This window comes from Pan paniscus, chromosome 11 (assembly GCF_029289425.2).
Source record: "Pan paniscus chromosome 11, NHGRI_mPanPan1-v2.0_pri, whole genome shotgun sequence".
In the NCBI taxonomy this organism is placed as follows: Eukaryota; Metazoa; Chordata; class Mammalia; order Primates; family Hominidae; genus Pan; species Pan paniscus.
The window spans coordinates 23,737,359-23,760,852 of NC_073260.2; the positions used below are offsets into that span (position 1 = coordinate 23,737,359).

General features: G+C 39.3%; 1 long non-coding RNA gene across 2 annotated transcripts; it reads right to left on the minus strand.

Moving 5' to 3' along the window:
- Positions 1-9,387: 9,387 nt before the first annotated feature.
- Positions 9,388-21,147, minus strand: LOC134728567 (uncharacterized). 2 transcript variants are annotated; one of them, XR_010109097.1, is made up of 3 exons: positions 20,898-21,147; positions 20,534-20,614; positions 9,388-14,781 (listed from the first exon to the last, which is right to left on the minus strand). It is a non-coding gene; the product is annotated as an uncharacterized LOC134728567 (long non-coding RNA). The 2 variants fall into 2 exon arrangements; XR_010109098.1 differs by having other exon boundaries at positions 9,388-20,614; positions 20,898-21,052.
- Positions 21,148-23,494: the final 2,347 nt, after the last annotated feature.

A 23,494-nucleotide genomic window follows, 5' to 3' on the forward strand; every position in this document is an offset into this window, starting at 1 on the left:
CAAAAGTCCTTCTAGATTATATGTCAACATGGAAAATACATGGAAAAGAAAGGGCCAGCTCCTGTCCAGTCCACAGAGCTTCTATAATGAACCACACTGATACTTGGTGCCCCTAAAGGCTCACATAACCCATAAAATTTAACTATAGAAACTGGGATATCCACCCTTGTTTTGTTGATAACTCACTGTATAACCTTGGAGCATGTCACTTTCCTGCTCTGTCCTTTTATTTTCTCCTTTGTAAAAGGAAGACATTGGGCTAAATTAGTAGTAAGATTTTCCTTATAACCTCAATGTTCTTTCTTGATATGTGTTATAGCCTCCAAATGCCCAATATTTACTTCTGCAGGATCTGCACAACCAATCTTTAGATGTATTTCAACTAACACTAAGACAGGGAGTAATTTCTTCTTCAGAGCCTAATGGGCCTCTCAGTAGGATCAAATGCACAGCACTGCTATCCATCCTTGATGAGAGGTCTTATGTAGAGACCTAATTTTACTCCTGTTTACAATTTTACAGCAACACGCTTCATAGGCAGGTACTAGGAGCTTGAGCCAGCAACCGATAAATTTAAGCCAGTCCTTCTACCCCACCATGGCCTGAACACATGCATGGAGTCATCCTGCTGCCCCCTCTCTCCCTTTCTTCTTTCCTTCCTTCCTTCTTTCCTTCCTTCCTTCCTTCCTTCCTTCCTTCCTTCCTTCCTTCCTTCCTTCCTTCCTTCCTTCCTCCCTTCCTTCCTTCCTTCCTTGAAGGAGGAGAATATGAATGTAATGGAAATGAATGGACATTCAGCATTGGTGCTGCAGAAATTGGTGAAATGAAAACATATTATTGGTTTCCTTGAAAATGCAGTCAAATTTCCAGGCTCCTCAAAAGCTTATTGAGATACTAACTACTTCTGAATCCAGAGTAAATGCAATTCATTTTACTGGCTTTGTAACCTTGGGTATCTGCAGAGTTGTTAGAACAGCTGACAGAGCAACAAACGGCCAAATTCACAGATCTGGATTCCAGTTCTACAGCTTTCTTACCGAGTAGCTTTAGGCAATATTATTCGACCCTTCAGCCTCAGTTTTATTCTTAAGGAAATGGGAAACGTCTTTACAACAATAATTTGATTAGATTCATTGCATCTGTACCAATAGCACTATTCTTGTACGTGACCCTTGGCTCAGAGTAGCTCTTTAGAACTTAGGGTTTGCAAATATAATCAGAGGAAAGAAACTGGATAGAGAGTAGAAGAGATTACAAAAATGAAAACAAAAACAAATATGAAGATATGGAGCAACTGGTACTTGCCAAGAATTTGCTAGGTACTTTCATAGATATTTTATTTGCTTAAAAAAGAGAGCCTAATGACTGAGACATTGCTGTCTTATTTTCTGTACAGATAGATTCCCCTCACTCTCCCCACCAAAAGAAAGCCTAAGTCATCTAGGTCAGATTCATATGTACTATTGTTTTTTGTCTCAGTAGCTAGGTGCAAGACTCTTCTGGAATTTGCCTGGGGGTAATAACCATAACCCCCAACACCACTATCACTCTAACATTTTGTGAGGTTGCTTACTTTCTTCTGCATACTCATAACATTCTGATGAGAAGGAGGTGACTCAGCCATAGACTAAGAGGTGAATAAGCATCACCAGCCTCATTCAATTATGGGGCCAGAGGGAAAGGCAGTGTCTGCAAAAGTCAAAACAGATTTTTGAAACAGTTTCTCTTCCAGCCTCTGCAAAACCTGCTCATTCAATTCCTTTTCTGTTGATGACTTTGGCTTCTGAGACAGGGCCTTTCTCTGGCGGCCCAGAGCTCTGACAATCCCCCAAATGTCAGGGGCTTGGAGAGCTCTTTGGGGTAAGGTGTCCAAAAGGACAAGGCTCCCAAGCCTCAGAATCTTTGCTGAGCTCTGGAGTTTCCAAAGCTCCAGTCTCTTTCGGAGACACTGAGTTGCAAATGTGAATTGTTGGAACTCCTAATCCACAGCCTCTTGGGTGTTCTAACAGCTTGGGCTCCTTTTCTGCCTTGTGATTAATTACAATCAGCAAGCCAGGTTTCATGGGACCCCACTTCTACAGCAGCCACAGTCAACTTAACTTAGACATTTGGAGCAAAAACCCAGCTCAGACTGAGTGTCCTTCACTAGTCTACTACAAAAGGAAGACTTATGGCAGGAAAAAGCATTCTCATCCCTTTCTCTCTTCAATTCAGGGTAGATGAGGAGACATGTGTTAAGGCAGAAAACGTGATGAACAGGACCATCTGGTCTAGGTCGTAGTTGCAATCCTAGCCTTGACCTCTACTATCTATGTAATGCTGGTCAGCTGACTTCTCCAAGCTCTTGTAATCCTCATGGGGTTAGCAGGAGGGGGCCATGCTCTATCACATAATGGACAGGAGGCAACATACATGATAAAGTATCCTTGGCTTCTTCTTTTCCAAGGCTGTATACAATATCACATAATGTAGGCAATGGTTAGTTGATCACAGGGCTGCGTGTCTGACATTCCCACTGGGACTGGGTACTTTCCTCCACATGTATTTATTACTCATTTCTATGTCTTGCTTTAACTATTACCTCTGCCTGGAAGGTCCTTCATCCAAACACAGACCTTCAATTCTTTCACCTGAGGCACCAATGCCACTGGGAATCATTCCTCCTCTGTAATCCAAAAGCATTCTCTACCTATCCCAGTCTTGACAGTCACCACTTACCATGTCAGTTTATCATTATCTCTTTATCTCCCTGGCACAGAGGAAATGCTCAGTTAATGCTTGTTTACTTAAATAAATAACTTATGTCAGGAATAGATCACATTCTTCATAATCATAAAAATAGCAAACTTGAGTAGCCCTCCAGCACTTACAAAGAATATATATATATAGAATGGGGTTAATACTACAGCTTTGAGTTGCTATATAGCAATTCTTAAAGCTGTAGTATTAACCCCATTCAATAGATGCAGATACTGGGGTTCTCAGTTACAGAATGGGAACACAAACATAGATGTGTCTGGTTCTAAGTGTAGAGACCTTCCTCAAGGGCTGCCCAGGGGCAATACTCAAGTGCAAATGATTGTAGCAAATGGCCAGCATGGTGGTTCATGCCTGTAATTCCAGCAATTTGGGAGCCTGAGGTGTGTGAATTGCTTGAGCCCAGGAGTTTGAAAGCAATCTGGCCAAACGAAATCCTGTCTCTATTTAAAAAAAAAAAAAAAAGTTATGGCCGGGTGCAGTGGTTCACGCCTGTAATCCCAGTGCTTTGGGAGGCCGAGGTGGGTGGATCATGAGGTCAGGAGATGGAGACCATTTTGGCTAACATGGTGAAACCCCATCTCTACTAAACATACAAAAAATTAGCCGGGCATGGTGGCGGGCACCTGTAGTCCCAGCTACTCGGGAGGCTGAGGCAGGAGAATGGCGTGAACCCCGGAGGCAGAGCTTGCAGTGAGCTGAGATCACACCATTGCACTCCAGCCTGGGCTACAGAGCGAGACTCCGTCTCAAAAAAAAAAAAAAAAAAAATTACAAAAATTAGTGGGGCATGGTGGCACACACCTGTAGTCCCAGATACTCAGGAGACTGACGGGGGAGGATGGCTTGAGCCTGGAAGGTTGATGCTACAGGGAGCAGTAATCGAGCCACTGCACACCACCCTGGACAACAGAGTCAGACCCTGCCTCAAAGAAAAATATATATATAGATTTATTGAAGTCTACTATGCACTAGGCACTAAGCAAGGTGTTGGGGGACAAAAATGAGTAGGATTTAGGTCTGTATTCATACAAAGCTCATGACTGAGTGAATACAATTAGAATTCATTCCCATATTCTACTCTCCTTTCCTAAAGATCTACAATGTTCCTGGTGTCAGGATGCCCATTATGGAAGCTTACACTGTTGTGGGAGAATTAAGTCTTGGCATAACCCAAGGTGGGTCATATGAATTCTACATTTGTATAATAGTTGAATTTTATATAATGAACATATATTTATTTGTAATCAGACAAAACGAGAGCAAAAAAAGAATAAGATAGGAAATAGTGATTATCTTAATCTGTTTTTACATGTTTCTTTCCATTAATTTATCATCTTTAATCTACAAGCCAAAAGAGCTGTAAAAATAAAGTGACATAGGATTTCAAAAGAGGGAGAATGTACATCTATCTAGAGAATCAGTAAAATCCTTATTTTATTTGGGATTTATGATGGTAACTTTGAAAAGTCCTTGGCAGAGAAATTCTGAAGATGTTCTCTGGAAAGCCATAGTTCCAAGAGATATGAGCAGGTGTTTCCAGAGCAGAAAACAAAAGAGGGGAGGAGAGGAGCTAGAAGTGAAATGAAAGTAAACATGTTTTTTGTTTGTGTTTTCTCTTCTGTGTGTTTGTTTTGCTTTTCTGCAGAACATCTCAAAATCTTCAAAAAGCACATGTTTCTTGAGATAACAAATGAAACTTGGGAAGGGGAGACATATAGGGTTTCTCAAATGTGTTATTCCAAAATCAAGCAAATCAATAAAAAAATTGAGACTAGTGTTCCCAAGAAAACATAGTGATAAATGATGCCTTTCTGGGCTCTTAGTAGCTCTTTAGCTTGATCTATGGGACACTGAAGTTGCTCGGATGAGGTAGAGCAAGAATGAGAGAAAATGGGCCTATCTGGAAGGTACTTTGGCAATACAGCAGTTAAGCAAAATCAGGTTAACTCCACCTGAAAATTGCCTACTTTTGGGACAGTCACCCACCACCCCTACTTAATATGAAAAAGAAAACAGTTTCATCTTTTTTGCAGCCAAGAAAACTTCCTCAGAGTGTTGATACATGAACTGGGATTTGAGAACCATCTTCTCAATTCCCAACAGGCTTCAACAATGGAAATACTGTGGCAGTGTCTTCATTGACACCAGACTACTTTGAGGAACTACAGACCCCCCTCAGTTTTGAACCACAGAGACCCATTTACTGGACTGAAATTGTCAGGGGTTTGGAATCAGTTTCTCCATCCAGCAAATGGGGGTAATAATGTGTCTTGTAGGGTAGATATTGGGATTAGGTGGGTTGATTCATAAAAAGAATCTAATAATGCTAGACATATTGTAGGCACTCGGTAACAAAGGACATTATTAGCTGGAACTTCCTCAAGAAGTTGAGACTCCTTACCATTTTGCAAGATGGAGCACCATCTTCTGACCCAACAGAGCAATACAATTTGAAGGACCCTGCTGAGAGTGAAGGTCTAGCATTCATCTTCAGTAATTAATACATGCCCTAGGGGATGCTTGTGATTGGAAATGGGAGGGCAGAAGACTGTTTTTTACTTTTTGATTGAGTGCTTTTTTTATCTCAAGCTGTTCTGAATGTCATGGAGAGTTAATGAAGACATGTTGTACACCCACTGCAAACACAATAAAAGAGAAAATGCAACCAATTCTACCACTGTCTGAGTAGATTAAATCCTCAGTTATACTAGAAGTTCAGGGAAGAAAATGAGAGCTGTGTTAGGAGATGGATGGGGATAACACTGGTTACAAAGTCAGAAAAAAACGAGGAAGGATCTTCTTCCATCTTTTCAAATTTCTCCACTTTTCCTTCCTTCTTCAACTCCTCCCTCCCTCAACAGCTAAGGACAGAGAGTGGGCACAAAGTGTCTGCATTGACTTTAGCATCAGATAATAAAATCAGCATAATTTAGTCTTAATACTGTGTCCAGAGTTATGATCTCTATGTTTTTCTTACCACCATTTAGTGAAATTGCAGAAAATCACCTAAAAAAGAAGAAAAAGCAGTAACATTCCATCAGTAGCTTTTGCTTCTCAAAGACTGGCTTCAAATAACAGATGTGACGTTCTTCAGGTTAGCCGCCACTCACGACACTTGAGATATCCAACTGGGAACAATCTCCCTGAGTTGGAATAAATGAGATGATCTAATACCTGAAGATTCCCCAACTCCAGCCCGTTTCTTACATATACAATACATCTGAGAAATGGCTGAATGCATTCTTCCCAAAAGATTGGGTAGGGCACTTCTTCTTTCATGAGACAGCAATTTAGAGGGACCCCAAGGGGGTAGCTGAGGAGGTTAAGAAAGTCTGCAAACTTGTTTGAAATCTCTAGGGTGAATTTTCCTGCATAAATCTTAGCAATTATGACTCTATTTTCCTTAAAGAAAGAAGCAATGAAAAAAAAGTAAAACAAACCCCAGAGTGATTCCTACAGTGTGTCTATAAAGTGAACTTTTCTTCTGAGAAACAATGGTTTCTATTTTTAGGGAATTTTTAGTTTCCCTCTGCTCTTCTGGAAGGGATCTGGTACATTTCAGACTAGAGTAGATTAAGTCGTTAAAAGTGATAGCTCTGCTTCATACTCAAAGCAGTCCCCAAACAGAGCACTACAGGTACATCAGACAGTGAAATTCTCCCCAGAAGAGGAAAGGGTTCATGGTTACAATCTACTTTTTTTGTGCACAGATTCAGGTGTCGGACAAAATGGAGTTCAAATCCTAGATCTTCCCATATGCAACTTCCTTAACCTCTGAGTCTCAGTTTCCTCTTTTGTCAAATGTCCATAATGATAATAATAATAATAAATAGACTTTTCCTGGTGTGAATATTCTGTTGCATAATATTATTTTAAAGGGGATTATAATCATTTGTTGCATTCACGTTGACATACAATATTCAATGTCTTAATACTCTAATTCTACCTGCCAACAAATGCATAGGGTATCACCTTCCTGTCAGTTTTTCTGCAGACATTATTGAAATGAACTCTGTCTCTTATCCTGAGATGGGTTTGAATACCCAATGAGAAGCAGATCCCATGAAATTAACTCACAAATTTAAGATCTCAAAATCAGTAAGCTGTGGAGGAAGGATCAAATCCAGTTCTATCTAAATCTAAACTATTTTTATCATCTACTTCATGGTGCTGCCGTGAGCTGGGACTGTACACATTGATTGATTGATTGATTGATTGATTCATTCATTCATTCACTCATTCATTCTTTTATCCAGTCATTCAACAAGTATTAAGCAATGTTTTGTTTTGCTTTGCTTTGTAGGGGACATTTAAAATGTGAAGGCACTTTACAAAAGTAAAGTTCTATGTGAATATAAGCTGTTATAATGAAGGGCTAAAGCCTGTCTGTTGTCCCTGGTATTTTGAGTGGGAAACATAAGCAAAATTCATATCCCGTGATCTCTCATCCTATGACAAAACAAAATAAACTCTAAACTACAACCCACCCACTGTTAATATAATCTATATTTTACCTCCAGATTTATTGAGGTATAATTGACAAAAATCTTACATATATTTATTGTGTACAATGTGATAATTTGATACATGTAAATAATGTGAAATGATTACCATAATCAAATTAATTAATATGTGGCATATCTATCACCTCATATAGGTTTTTTATTTTTATTTTTGGTGTGATGGGGTTTCTTAAGATCTCTCTCAGCAAATTTCAAGTATACAATACAGTATTGTTAACTATAGTCACCATGTGTGCCTTAGACCCCCAGAACTTACTCATAACTGAAAGTTTGTCCCCTTTGACCAACATCTCCTCGTTTCCTCCACCCTCAGCCCCTGGCAACCACCATTCTACACTCTGCTTCTGAGTCTGATTTTAATAGTCATTATTGAAAATAGTATAGAAATTCTTCAAAAACTTTAAAATAGGACTCCTATACAATTCAGAAATATCACTACTGAATGTATATCCAAAGGAAATAAAATCAGGGTGTTGAAAAGATATCCACACTCCCATATTTACTACAGCATTGTTCACAATAGCCAAGATATGGAATTAGCCTAATGAGCCTAAGTGTCCATTGATGGATGAATATATATATGTATATATAAAACATTATTCAGCCTTAAAAAAGAAATCAGCATACTATTATGTGCAACAACATGGATGAGCCTGGATGTTAGGTGAATAAACCAAATGCAGAGGGACAAACACTATATGATAAGAGAATTAGTCTTATAACCATTGGCTCTTCAACAGATCAAGAATATAGCCTCTTGGGCTAATTGTATCACAGAAAATGAGGCAACAAAGGCAATTGTCAGGAAAGCCAAATAAACCTCTTCACATGTCCCAAAAATTTCCTCTAGTCACCAGACTGGCACAGAATCTTACTTGGTAAAATCACATCTCCCAGCCATCTAGGGTAGGTTGATGGAAAAGCAGTGCTTACGTGCAACCTCTAGAGAGAGAATGGAGGAAATAAGAGAGAGTTTAAAAAGTACTCTTTTACCTGTGCCAGGTAATCAAGGTCAACATCAACAGTGATAAGCCATATTGATCATATGTACCCATAATATGTCGTGAGAATGGACTCTTACTTCCCTGAAACACACAGCTCTAGTCTAATTGTGAGAAAAGCATCATAAAATCCAAACTTAGGCATGTTCTACCTGACCAGTACTCATCAAAACTGTCAAGGTTATCAAAAACTTAGGGAAGTCTGATAAATTGTTGGAGCCAAGAGGAGCCTGAGAAGACATGATTAAAGGTAATATGGTAATTTTTCTGGTATTCTAGAACAGAAAAGTAACATTAGATGAAAATTAAGGTAGTCTGAATAAAGAACGAGCTTTAGATAATAATAGTATAACAATATTGGTTCATTAATTGCAACAAATGTGCCACACTTTGTGTAAGATTTAATTACAAAGGAAACAGTATGTGGTATACAGGAATTCTCTGTATTATCTTTCCAATTTTTCTGTAAATCTAAAATGGTTCTAAAACAAAGTTTACTTTTTTTTTTAAGGCACTGTTGTCATTCAATGGAAAAATGGAAGCCAAAAAAGAAAATTTGATTTAAGAATAACCAACCCTCTCATTATCCCGTTGGGCACTGTTATGCCTTGTCTCTGGAAACCAATATAATTTACTTCATTTTGATTTGTGTTCTGTCTTGTTCAGAAAGTGCTTCAGGTGACTTACAAGAAGATATAAAAATTAAAACTCGAGAAGCTATTACAGGGCGGGACTTGGGTGGGGAACAATTTGCCCTAGGGTGGGTATACAAGCTTTAGAATTAAGTGGACTTGTGTGTATGCTTTGCTTCTTGGTAAAGTTACTTAACCTATTTGTAGCTCTATTTCCTCATCTGTAATGTGTATTTAATAAGTACTCAAGATGCCATAGGCAATGTTATATCTTAACAGGTAAGTAATTAACATGTGCACCATATTTGTATACATTGGGCATAGTGGCATTTCGGTGGTCTGATATCTCAGGCATGTTCCAGAACCCCACCAAAGGATCCAAATTGGAGAATATGTTGGTTTAACCAAAAAAAGTGTCAGAAATACTTGGAGCCCCACCAAAATGTCTTCATAAAAGGACACATCTTTCTACACACAAGAACTTCTTAAACTTTAATGTAAATTCCTTCATTTTATAGATCACAAAACTGAGGCCAAGAGGGAGGAAGCGATTTGCCCAAGATCACACAGGGAATTGGGAGCAGAATTAGATCTTAAATGCAAGCATCTCAACTGCTACTTAGTCTTTTCTTTTATATATATCAAGTTACATATTTTTTCTTCCAAATATACTTCCTGTATACTTTGTAAAACGAAGTAAGGAGAAGAGATGTGCAGTTTTCATATTTCAATGTTAGGGATTAAAGATTTCTTCAAGCATCTGATTGCTGATTGGCTAAGAAACACACACCAGTATTTGTGGATATGTAAGAATAAAAAAAGATTTCTTATGGTATATACTTTCAATGAATTTGAAGTAATAAAGAAGCATTTGTTTCCTAGGTTTGTTTTGTTATTGTTTTATCCTAGCCACAATTAACATGATAGTTAAGAGAGTAAACTTTGGAGCCAGACAGATAAGGATTAAATCCTGGCTCCTCCATTTACTAGCTATATGACCTTATTCACCTTAGTAAATATTGCTGAGCTTCACTTTTGTCATCTTTAAAATAGAGATTACTAAGATACAAAATTCATAAGGTTTATATGAAAATATAAAATTAAATGCTATATATAAATTTCATAATAAAGAACTTGGCACAAAATAAACATTCATTGAAATACAGTTGTTATTGTTGCTGCTGCTATTGTCATCATTGTATTCTCTTCTTGGGAAATTAATATTGTGTGATTCCCAGGGAGGTACTCAGCCTAGCAATAAAGCAATATTGAGTCCTTTTGTCTAGGCATCAGAAAACCTGGTATCATTTATGTCATACTTGCAGCTTACTAATTATGTGATTGGATCAACGTTATTTTTACTCTGGCCCCAAGTTGTACCATGTATCAGATAGAGTTTTTTTATTGAATAAGGCAAAAACCGAGTCTCAAATAGTCTTAAACCAAATTGTAGAAATTACATGTTTAGGCAATCGAAACCTCCATAGGCAATTTCTTCTTTAGGCTCAGGTTAATCCAGGACTCAAAATATGTCAAAAAATCTGTTTGTTTGTTTTCCATTGCGCAAATCTGTTCTCTTCCATGTTGGCTTCATTCCCAAGATCCACATGGTAGCAATATGGTTGACATCAGCTCCAGAGCTAAAGGCCCAGAGTTTCCATTCCAAAGAGAAGAGAGCACTTTTCTTTCCTAAACAGATTCTATAAAAGCCTTAACCCAGTTTCTGACTGGTAGACATTGACTCATATGCCTAACTCTGAACCAATCACTGTGGGCAGGAGAATAGAACACAATGTTTAGCTTAAGCTGTGGTCACATGCCATTCCTGGAAATGGGGGTAAGGTAGTTCTGTTCAAATAACTAACAGTAAAGGAATGAGCCCTGTATTCTTTTTATTTTATTACTTTATAACAAATTATTACAAACGTAGCCACTTAAAACAACCCAATTTTATTATCTCACATTTTCTGTAAGTTAGGAGCCCAAGAATGGCATAACTATACTCTTTGTTCAGGTTTTAAATGGCTGAAATCAAGGCATTAGCAAAGGCTACCATCTCACCTGGGGCTCCTAGCACTCTTTCAAGCTCATGGGGTCGTTGGCTGAATTAAGTTTCTTGTTAATTCCAGAGGCCACCCTCATGTACTTACCACATAGGCTATTCTCTCACAATACAGTAGCTTTCTTTATTCTGAAGGTTGCCAGGAGAGTGTCTGACACTTCACCTTCTTTTAAAAGGCTCACCTTGGCCGGATGTGATGTCTCATGCCTGTAATCTCAGCACTTAGGGAGGCCGAGGCAGGCGGATCACTTGAGGCCAGGAGTTCAAGAACAGCCTGGCCAACATGGTGAAACCACCTCTCTACTAAAAACACAAAAATTAGCTGGGCCTGGTGGTGCATGCCTGTAATCTCACCTACTCGGGAGGCTGAAGCAGGAAAATCTGTTGAACCCAGGAGGCAGAGGTTGCAGTCAGTGGACAGAGATTGCACCACTGCACTCCAGCCTGGGTGACACGGCAAGACTGTGTCTCAAAAAAAAAAAAAAAAGAAAAGAAAAGAAAAGAAAAAAGAAAGAAGAGAAGAGAAAAGAAAAAAAGGAAAAGAAAAAAAAAAGAAAAGAAAGAAAAGAAAAGAAAAAAGAAAGGCTCGTCTGATTAGGCCAGGCCTATCCAGGATAATCTCCCTGTAGACTAAGTCAACTGATTAGTAGCCTAATTATGAGAGTGACATTTCATTGTATTCCACTGGTTCTGTGCATGCTTAGGCAAAGAGGATCATACAAGGAATATATATTAGGGCACACAAATCTTAGGGGCCATTTTAGAATTCTGTCTACCACAAACTCACAAAGGAAAACGGGAGTCTGGTTAACAAGATGACATTGATTGTTGGGCAGCCAGAAAAATAAAATCCCCTACATCTCTTCAGAAAAACAAAAGGGCTGGGATTGGCCCAGATTATCACTACTATCTCTTCTAATTCAAATCATGCTTAATTTTGTGAAACCAAATATAGAATCTTAAGTATTTCCAGTGTCATTGAGGGAATTAGCAGCAACTGTGTATGAAAGTCACTAGAAATAGAGGGCAAATTTTTCAAAAATATCACCCTCCTGAGTGTTGTCTCAGCAATTTTTGCAACCCTCCCCTTTTGGTGGGCATATCTTGCCCACCTCATTAATATTTTCTGACTGGCTGTTGACAGTGCATTTTTTGTAAGACTTGAAGGACACAGTCTAGTCTAGGACCCAAAGGAGTTGAAGGAGCCTTCCTTAAATATGGCCCTGACCCAGCAAGCGAGTCACCTTCCCTGAAGTCTTGGAGCTTGAGCTATGGTTAATCTCTGACCCCTTGTTTTTGGCAATGAAAGGGGAGGATGTGGTCAGACTCATAAAGGCATTACTCAGAGCCAGTTTGGTTCCGAGGAAAGAAATCTGGCAAGATCTATTCCTACATGGCTCCATCCCTGTCTCCAAAAGCTTCCCAGAGGACTGCCTTCAGGACCTTGGCCTCAGTTAGGAGCTGACTACCAGCAGAATTTGAACTCAGATCTCCCAGCACTGGCCTTCTCTCATGGGTAATTGCAAGAGAACACATGAGAAAATAAACAACTTCTTCTTTGGTTACAAAGCTCCCTACAGTGTTTCACATTCCCTGGGCTGACATTTCATAAATAATTGAGCATTTACTATGAGTTAAAGCATGCATCTACATTCCCTATATCCTAGCTCTCTTACTCTGTGTGTGTGTGTGTGTGTGTGTGTGTGTGTGTGTGTGTGTGTGTATGAACATATATATTGAAAGACCAGAGAAGGCACCTGCCCTTGAAGAATTCATGGTCTACTGGTGGAGATTCAGAAATGTGTTTGAACAGTTTCAGCAAAATGTGAAATGTTGTAATAGGGGGGAAACAAGGTACAGCACGTAATGTAAACCAAGACAAAAGGACTCAAGGAGGGCTTCCTGTAGAAGGTAGTACATGAGTTGAGTTGAGCTTCAAGAAATAAAGGGATGTTAGCTAGGTGGAGGTCAAAAAGGTATTTGGAAATGAACAAACAGCATAAGAAAAGGCCAGATGTATAAAACAGCAAAGTTCATGCAGAGAAAAATACAAGCAAATTGATAGTGCTGGGATGTAAACTTGGTTATGGTCTGAAAAGGGTGAAAAGGTGGAGCTTTACAAAAAAGGCGAGTATGGAGAGATCAGCATAAACAAGGTCATAGAGAATCTTACATGCTACATTGAAGAGCTTGGTGTTTTTCTTGCGGACAACATGGTGTCCCTGAAAGGTTTTGAGCTGAGGAGAGATAGGATCTGTTTGTTGTGGATTCCTCTATCTGTAGTGTACAGAACAGATCTAAGTCTACAAGGCTGGAGATATAGAGGTCAGCTCTTGGCTGTTGGAATGGTTCAGGTGAGAAATGGTGAGAGTCTGAAATCTAGCAATGACACTGGGAGGAAAGAAACAGTCTTAGAAGATTTGGGGAATAATATCTGCAAGATTAGTTGTAGATTAGCTGTGGTGTCTAATGAAAGGAATAGCATCAAGAACAATGCCTAAGATGACCTCCTCAAGTCTTTTTCTTTCTTTCTTTTGTTCTTCCTTTCTTTTTCCCTTCCTTCCTTCCTTTCTTCCTTCCTTCCTTTCTTCCTTCCTTCTTTCCTTCCTTCTTTCCCTCTTCCTTCCTTTCTTCCCTCATTCATTTTTTCTTTGTCTTTGCCTCTTCTTCTTCTTCATGAATCAGATTGAAGTTCAACCAACATTTAGTAAGCATTTATTATGTTACAGTCATGTTCTAAACACTTTACAGAATCACATTTTGCTTCCCAAGAAACAACTCTATCAGAAAAGAGATAAAGTAGTGAAATCTTGGAGAGAGAATCAGCTTGCTTAAGGTCAGCTAGTAGCAGAGATAGGAATAGATAGCATTTGTTTTAGAGAATACATGGAGTTTGCTTGAGTCCTAGACCACTGGAATGAGAATTTTATAAACTCAAAATGCATATTTGCAGTTATTCTAAAGAGAAGCATAGTGGGATAAATACTATAGCTTTATAATGATCGCTATTATTCTGCCACCAATCCAGTGGTAGGTTTAGAGATTTTAAACCAGTGATTTTCAAGCTTGCCTATACATTGGAGTTACCTAGGTAACCTTAAGAAACTTTTAAAAAACAACAATGCTGATCCCCTTCCTAGAAACTCTGATTAGATTGTTTTGAAGTACAACCTGGGCATCAGTATATTTAAAATCTCCAGGTGATTATAATGTATAGCCAAGGCTGAGCATCATGGAGCTAGCCCCAGAACAAGCAGAAAATGATCTTCTCTCCTGACTTCTGCACCTGGTCCTCTCTCCTTTCTCCTGCCTTAGATAGTGTGACTCTTGCACAAACGCAAAAGTATTCTTCCCAGCATGGCTCTCCCCTCTGCTGCAGCCTCCCCGCCGCTGGTGGTCCCATGCTCTTGGCACAGATGGATCTGCTACCTAATTGCCTGCTTATTTGTTAAGTGGTTGTCCCCAGCAGATGTTCCCATGTGGGGATTTGGAGGCCAGCATCTGTATACAAACAGCCGATTGCATCACTGTCCTGCTTTTGATCTAGTCCTAATGGGGCACCGCCCAGGCCACACATGACCTTCCAAAACTAACCTGATGATAAGCTTTCTGATTCCCCATTTTCATCCCCAACTTGTTCTTTTAATCATCCTTCGTGATCTTAGAGGCTCTGCGTGTGTCTTCTTGGATTACTTTCTTCCTCTGCTTTTTAAATTATTATTGTTGTTGTTGCTGTTGATCTTTCTCTTAGAATAACAGAGCATGATGGCAGCCTCAGTATCTTCATGGTACAAATGTGCTAACTGGGACACAAAAAGGCAAAGTCACTTCATCAGGATTAGGACACAGTCATTCAGGGGAAGAGCTGAGTTTTAGTTCTTCCATCTCTTATCTCCATTGCCATATACCACCTTACCCAGCCTCACCAAATGGACTATGGGTTTGATGGCTGATTCTGAAACCTCCTAACTGTGAGACTTTGACAAGTTACTTCACCAGAACTAGCAAGATAATAATATTCTATGTCTGCCAGCGTCATTATGAAGTTTAAAAATACTGTGTATGAAGCGCATAGCACCGGGTTAAAAGAGTTGTTCAAAAAGGTATGCAAAAATGCTGGAAAAGTGAGAATGATGTCCAGCATGATGATTTAGTCCCAGGCATATGAGTTAGATATTCCCATTTGAATCTCCATTATCCCTGAGTAGCAGAGGTCCTTTGGTCAAGTTACTTCACCTCTTTCAGTGTCCATTTTCTCATTTTAAGAATGAAAATAATATTAATCTTACCTCATTGTAATAATATTGAGCACTTATTACACAACTTGGCACATATTGAACCTTAAGATAATGATAAATATTAGGGATGAAAGTGAGAAAGGAGAAAAAACGTAAGACAACAATGCTTTCTATCATGTAGAAAGAGCACTACATGAGGAGTCAGGACACCTGATTCTTAGTATAATACCAGCTCCGAGAGTAATTTTCTGTGTGATCTCTGATAAATTCCTTTCTATCTGTGTGCTTCAGAGGTCTTATCAGGAAGACTGGATGGTCTTTGTGCCTTCTTCCATACTGTGATCTCTATCTCAACAATGCTCTCTAATTCCTCAATTCTCTCATCAGCCAAGGAATGTGACATGCCAGCGTCCTTCTGGCGTCATAAAACAGGGTCCTTCTGGTTTCATAAAATCCTTTGCCTTCCCTATCTCCTTCCCCATCTTCCTAGCCTTTGTGCTATGACCTCCTTCTCACTGCCTTTTTCTGTACATAAGGAGGCAGTCTCACCCTCTCCTACAACCTTTGCCTTAAATGTGGGGAGAAGGACCCAAGAACCCAGCCATGGAGAAGAACCACCAAGTGCTTTTAGAGATTAAGCCATGGTCTCCTGAGAAGACAGTGACTGTCAAGTGGAAAAACTGACAACAGCTTTAGCTCCAGTCATGCAAACAGTATTACTGCAAAGACATATATTTAGCATCTATGACATCAGCTTGATTTACCTTGATTAATGGAGCAATTTGCTGTGCATTTTTCCAAATGCTGTAATCAATTAGGGCTCCAAATAGATTAGAAAACCTCTATGACGTGGACACAGTCCAAAAAGGCTAATGCATTATAAAATATATGTATATATCCTTTCAAACGATGCAGTGGATGAAGATTTGTGTCTTGGACTAACTCAGAGGGGTTCAGGTTTATACAATTAGGCATCAGGCGCTTTTGATTTCAGGTATTGTTAAAGGCAAGTCAGGGGGAAAGGTGCCATGTAAATGCTACTCTATCTTGATCTAGCTTCTCAACATCTCTCCATGTATACTCTTTTCCCTACTCCAGTCCATTCTCACAGTGATGTTTATAAAACACTCAGCTGGTTATAGCCCACTTGTAACAACAGAATAGGCCCTAATCTCTTAGATTGACATTGACAGCCCTTTGAAATTGGCACCATAGTATTATTTCAACTTCATCTCCTCCTATGTCCCACACATTCCCCATATTTTATCTTTCTATATTTCTCAAAGTTCCCCCCAAATATATCACGTACTTCCTTACAACCCTGTATTTGACCCTACCTTCTCTCTGCCTTGAATAATAAAAATAACTCATATTTATGGAGTATTTTTTATAGACCAGGCACTGTGCTAAATGTTCACCATATATTATTGCCCTTAATTCTCCTAACCACCCCATAATCTGTGAAAGTTGAAATGCTTGATCTAAGTTGTACGTAAGTCAGTAACAACATTAAGATCAAACCCTGGTCGATCTAACCCCAAAGCCCTTGGTCTTTCTTCCTCTCCTTCTGTATAATTCCTTTATCTTTTCTTCTCAATCCTTCTCCACATTTCACACTCTCACTGTGCTCTTCTTTCCAGGAGGAAAGATACCTTTCAGACTTGGTGACAGTTAGATGCTAGAAGCTGAATGTGTGGCCCATTCAGAAATGAAATTACTCTGTGCCCAGTTGACACATTCTACAATGACTTACGAGCTACTGCTCTAGGTAAAGTACCCTCCCAGGCACTAAATATGGTGCAGAGGGATGGAGTGTAGTTTAAGGATTGAACATAACAAAGCACTGCTTGACAGAGACTCAAGTGACTTGGGATTAAATTATAGATATTCTATTAACCACGTGTATAATTTTGAGTCAGAATCTATACTTCATTGTCAATAGAGATAATATTCTATATGATGCATTAATCAAATTGATAGGAAGATATAAAAGTGTTTCATCAAGTACTTCACACAAAGTGTTGATTTTCCTACCTGGCACCCGGCCTGAAGGAACTTCTGATTCTAGGAGCTTTCGCTTTAAATTCTATGTAAAACTGTAAACTACAAAGCAGTGTGAATTCCTGTTAATTTCAGACAAGAATTAGAGAGCTGACTGTAAAACCATTGAAATTGCTGCCTGGTTCTTCAGGACTTCTCCAGGACCTCATAAAACCTGGGCCATAACTGGTCCTCAAAACCTGAGCCATAACTTGTCCTCAAAATACACCCACCAAATGAATCAATATTGCTGTCACTGCAGGAGAACCAGACTATGAAGTCAGAAACATGGGCTCTGGTCCCAGCTCTACTCCTCACTGACACTAGTAAGTAAATTCAGTTTCTTGTGGACTTGGTTCTTTATCTTTAAAAAGAGCATGTTAAAACCCTGATTTCATAAAGTTGTTATGTAGAGCAAATAAAACTCCACATGGAAGTGCATTGTAAACTATAAAGAGATGTGTATGTACAAGAAGACGAACAGAATTGACTTGTATTCTTAAAGGAATGCATAGGCATATAAGTGCTGTGCTTGAGGCTCTCAGAGGATCCCCATCCAAAAGTCTATAATTCAAAGTCTAGTGGTTTATTCCATTTTTACAAATGACCATTCATCATCTTGACCTGACACTTAGCGAATGAACCATAATATCCTCCAATCCACTGCTTAGCATATTCTTGGCAGAAAGAACATTAGAGACCAATGGATCCTCTACTTTCTTTTCCCCAGTACACACCATTGTGCTGATGAGGAGCCTGACGCCCATAGGGCAGGGACTGTGTCTTCCCCTTTCTTCAGCACTTAGCACCGTGCCTCGCCTATTACATTTTCATTAACTCTTCAAGAAGTGAATAAATAAACAAATTAAATGACTTGTTGAAGCTATCCTCAGTGACTAGCACAGGGCCTGACCTACTATGTTTAGTTGTTGTTGTTTTTAATGAAATGAATAAATGGATAAATGCTCATCCAGCAAGTTGGTAGCAGTGATGGGACTCAGACCCCTTCCTTGGCAATCTGTATCCCAACATATCACAAGCTGGTATTCATCCTGGCTTGCATTTGCTGCTAATTGACTTAGGTTTGTGCATTTGTTTCTACATATGTACCTCTAACTCTGTAGAAGAAACAAGAGAGTTTGTCACTATGTCTCTGGGAATATATAGCTTAGGGTTTGTCACCCAGTAGGTAATCAATAAATGTGTCTTAATTATATGAACCTGGGCAAATTAAAGAAGCTATCTGGAGTGTGACTTCTGAGGAAGAGACCTGGTAGGAAGTATTTGTGTGGTCTGATAATGTATTTATTTACAAGACTAATGTTTATCTAAGCTCCAGAAGATTTCTGGCTTCATTTTGGTATCTGTGTGCATTTGTGTTATTTTCCATCCTTCTGGGGAAAATAGCCCATCCTTCTGGGGTCCAGCTGGGCTACAAAGTAATAAACAGACATAAAAATTGGCTGACTCCATGACAAGAAGTGGGAGCAACCCAAACCCTTTAAGAAATTCTTCTCTCAGTAGTGAATGCACCAGCATCCAGCTAGTTCAAGCAGGGTTCAAGTAAGCACCCTAACTTTGTGAAAACTATTTATGACCAGCACAATGAAACCTCTCTACCCACTCAGTTGCTGGGCATTTGAGACATAGTTGTTTTTCTTTCAGTCTGTTCTTTGATAGCAATCAACAACATTGAGTTACTTTGACAATTTTGACAACTAATTCAGGGTATGAGCAAGCCTCTCCTTTTGTTTGCTTAGTATATCCCTTTGCAGTTTAAGAATTCTACGGTGTCTGATACAAATCAATGGTCTTACTTCCTTCTGAATGGCTGAACCAAGTTTAAAACTACTGTCTAAAATATCTTACTGGATATTCTGAAGAGACCAAATCAGTTTCAAAGGTTCATCATGTCTCTTTGCTCATGACATTTACTTCACAAACAATCCCATAAACTCCAAAAAAATTACTATAGTATGCATTTGACAGATGACTCATTTGCCAATCTGTTTATTTCATGTATATTGAATTGATAAACTTGTCCCAAAAGATAGATTAAGAGGTAAAAGCCGTGGTCTGTGTCCTAAAGGATACCATGTCCAGGCATGAAAAATGAAGCATGAGTATCAATTTCCATGGCACCAGAGAGTGCTCACTGACACAGACAAGAGACACACAGTGCCCCAGAAACTCAGAGAGAAGAATGGCCACTTCTGGAGGTGGACAAGAGGAGGGAGATGGAATTTAGAAGGCTTCATGGGACAGGTAATCCTTGCACTGGGCCAGAACTGTGTATGCAATACTAATCTGTTATTAGTGAGGGAAAGAGGTGGGAGCCTAACCCACCCAGGTGAAAAGCATGGTTTTTACCAGCTCACTGTGCCCTCTTACTCTACTGAAGTCCTATGGTCCTAAGCATCTACCCTCTTTGGGCTATTCTTGAAAAAATAACAGTAACCAAATTTGCTGTGTGCCAGATATCATCTGAAGTGCTTCACACTTGCTAGCTCCTCACCACAAAGGTAAATGAGGTAGGTTGTCTCCATTTTTGTACGTGTGGAAAATATACTTGAGTTTAAATACAAGTGTTGGGCACTTGACCAACATCAAGAGCTAGTCAGTAGAGCAGCTGGGCTCCAATTCAGTTCTCTCCTACTCCTTAACCTACCGTCCTTAAACCCCATGCTAACTACCTTCTTGGTCAGATGGTTTAATTGCTCCGTGGGGGAAAATGAGTGTTGGTAGAATCATCTAGGGAGATGTCCCTTTGGAACTTACTACCCCAGGGCTCCATAATTGTGCTTGTATGAAACAGAACTCCCAGTGCCTACCATCTGAGCTCATGATCAAAGGAGATTGCAGAAACTCACAAATGTCAAGTGCCCATTTATCCCAGATTGTACTGTGGTGCTTTAATCTACTCAGTCTGTTTACCCTCACAAGAAGCCTGTGGACAATGGATTATTTTCTTCATGTTGTAGATGAGAAATCTGTCTTGTGCAGTTTCAGAAGTTGCTTGATTTCCCACAGCCAGTCTCTACCAAGGCAGCATTTACAAGTATGATATTTACCTCCAAAACCCATCTTATTTTAACTTTCTCCCTCTGTAGATTGCACAGTACCCTGTAGCATATGGCTTAATGATCACAGTGAAAAAGGAAAATTAAAGAAAATAGAAAGGATAAGGAAAAGAAGATATAAAAGGAGAAAGAGGAGGAGGAGGGAAAGGAGAATTAAAAAAAAGTAGTCAGAATGTACTTACATGCAAGCTACTTACATGCTTTAAAGGAGCCACAGTATTAAGTAATATTCACTAAGGTAGGACATTGACATAAATATTCAGGGGACATTTTCCGACCTGGATTTTGAATAAAAGAAAGACCAGAACATAAGAGGGAGTAGGGTTTTAGTGCTCTGAGATGCCAGATTGGACACAGGAGGAAAATCTGCAAGACTAGCCTAGTGTAGCAATGGTGTTGGTTTTTACATAGCAATTTGCTGAAACATCTTCCACAGGATTACATGGCTCTCTTAACTTGAAAGTGCCTTTTATTTGTTTATTAAATTAACTGATAGACAAAAGGTTCAGTCTTTCACTATCAGCCTATGGAATTTATTAGTCAAATAACAATTGCCCTCACCTCAAGTTTTGTTTTCATTGTATTTGTTCCATGTCTTCTGAGCTCTGGCTTCCTTGGAATGAGGCTTGCATCTCGGCAAGATCCGTTAAATCTCTCTACTTTGCTGATAGCAAGCAGCCCAGAAACAAAACAAAAGCATTGAATCTATATTTCCCTGCCCCCTTTCTTTCTTCCTTTTCCTCTCTTCTCTAACTCCTCCCCTAGAGAACACCAGAGAAATAAAAATAAAGTCGTAATTAAGAAAAGGACTAAGAATAAATTCCATGCATTTAACCCAAGTTCCATCTCTGAACCCAGGAGGATTGGTGCATAGCTGTGGTTGTGCTAGAGGAAGCGTGCAGGGAACTCATGCTGTGCTTTCAACACAAATACAGCTCATAAGGAATAGTTTATCACTTAAACCATCTCTTTAATTCTGCAGAGTAGAGGGAAGACCTCAAAAAAGGCTCAGATACAACCACCACGGCCACCAGGGTCTTTCAGTTCTGGAATCCCTCTGGCATAGATAGCTCAGAGCAATTCACAAACATTTATTGACGAAACCCCATGACCCCTCCCCCAAGTGAATACTTTAATATCCCATTCTGCAGAGGGCAAAATGGTAACATGGAGAAGTTCAAGGCGCTTGGCTGCCTGCCATGCAGAGAAAACGAAGTCGTGGCTGGATTCTGAAAGAAAAGCATCGCCAGGTGCACAGTGGATTATTCAAGAAATGTGGTGAAAAGAGCACAGGGCTGTAAGTCAGACCTGGGCTCTCATCCCTGTGCTGTCGCTCACTTGCTGGGGAACAGTGGCCAAGTTACCTCCCTGCTCTGGCCTCAGTCTTCCCACATGTGTAATGGAAGGTTGAACTAGAAGACCTTAAAGCCCCTTCTACCTGTAAAAATGATGGAGTTATAAGTCCACCAAGCCAGAGGACTAGACAGGCTTTCATATCACGGCAAATCCTAAACCTTGCAACCCTCTTTTTGTTGGAGGGACTCCTCTATGCCTCTCCAAATTCAGCCTCTGAAAGCCTGGTTCTACTTCTCCTCTTCCAGGTGGTGTTCCCTGATTTGTTGCTGCCTATAAGAATTCTGTGGCCTTCAGAACACCTGATTGCTTACTTTTTCACATGGGAGGAGCTCAAACAGTATTACTAAATTAGAAGATTCTGTGTGGTTTAATCCTTAATTCAAATACCCTCATCTAACCAGTGGGACCTGGAGGGCAGAATTAGAAAAGTGTTTGTTAAACCTTAAATATCTTAATAGATCTTCAACCTTCAGTATCTATTAATAGGTGCTTTTTTCCTAAATCCATCTGGATTTTAAAATCCTGATGATACATGCCCAGAGAGGTGGTTCTTAATGTGGAGGTCCAACTTAATGCACTGTAATTTAATTTAGCAATTAATTATTGATCATGTACTTTTTGCCAAAAACTAGAGTAGACTCTGGAGTTACAAAGATTTCTAAGATTCAGTTCTTTTCCCAAAGGCTATTCAGCTCCATGAGAGAAGCAGGCAAGGAGAAAGGCAGCTGTAATACATTGAGATTATTTCAATAGCAGAAGCATCTACAAGACAAACAGGAGGTATGAGGCAAATAAAGAATAAAAAGGCCAATTACAGCTCAGATTTCGTTGAATTTGCTTTGCCTTAGACCCTAAAATAGTACAGTTGTGACATGAAGATTTCAACTTTGATAAGATTTCATAAGACAAAGTTGGAAGATCCCAAGATTATTGTGTATGTATGTGGGGGTCAGAGGGAAGAGGGGATGCTGCATGAGTGAAAAACTTAAACTGGATGTTCTTTTAAAGGAAATGCAGTTGGCATGAACACAGTTTTTAAACTAATGTATACCAAGGTATAGATTCACTGCAATTAAAAGTAGGTTATTTGAGACAATCCCATGGCATCACATATAGGAATATTTCTTCTCCTTCCTGGCTTGATTTCCTTAAATGGAAAAGGGGTGGTTAGATGAGATAATCACAATAATCCCTTCCAGCTTTGGTGTTCTGTAGCTACATGGAACACAGACAGTGTCTTCTCTGTTGCCTCCCACAACATTTATTGCTGGGTTGGGCACTAGAATGGAAGACAGGAGGGAGGAAACAAGAAAAGTAGGGAGAGAGGGTTGTTTTCTCCCTCCAGGGACTCTGAATTTTGAAGTAAGGTGAAATTCAGAGGTATTCAGAAAAGAAGTAGCAGGATATGAGTTGTCATTATAAGTGTATTCCTTAGATGTAATAAAGGTTTTTATCTTGTGTAGTGACATTAGCCAGATACTTGTAATCAGAAAGCTTGGGTTCAAGTTCTGGCACTGTAATTAAATAGTTTGTAGATCCTTAGGAATCTACTTACTCCCTTGAGCCTTAATTTCTCCTCCATAAAATGGAGTAAATAACACTGACTGTTAATTTAGATATGTTAAATATTTGAGAGAGACATGCTTTGTAAACCACAAAAGGCTATATAGAGGTTGGTTATTGTTGTTATAAAGGGGTGTGATACTTTTCCCAAATGATGATTTTATAGACATTTGTGACAGGCAATAAGAGAAAGAAGTGGAAATCAGGGAGTAATCAGATCTACTAGAATACCCTGTTCT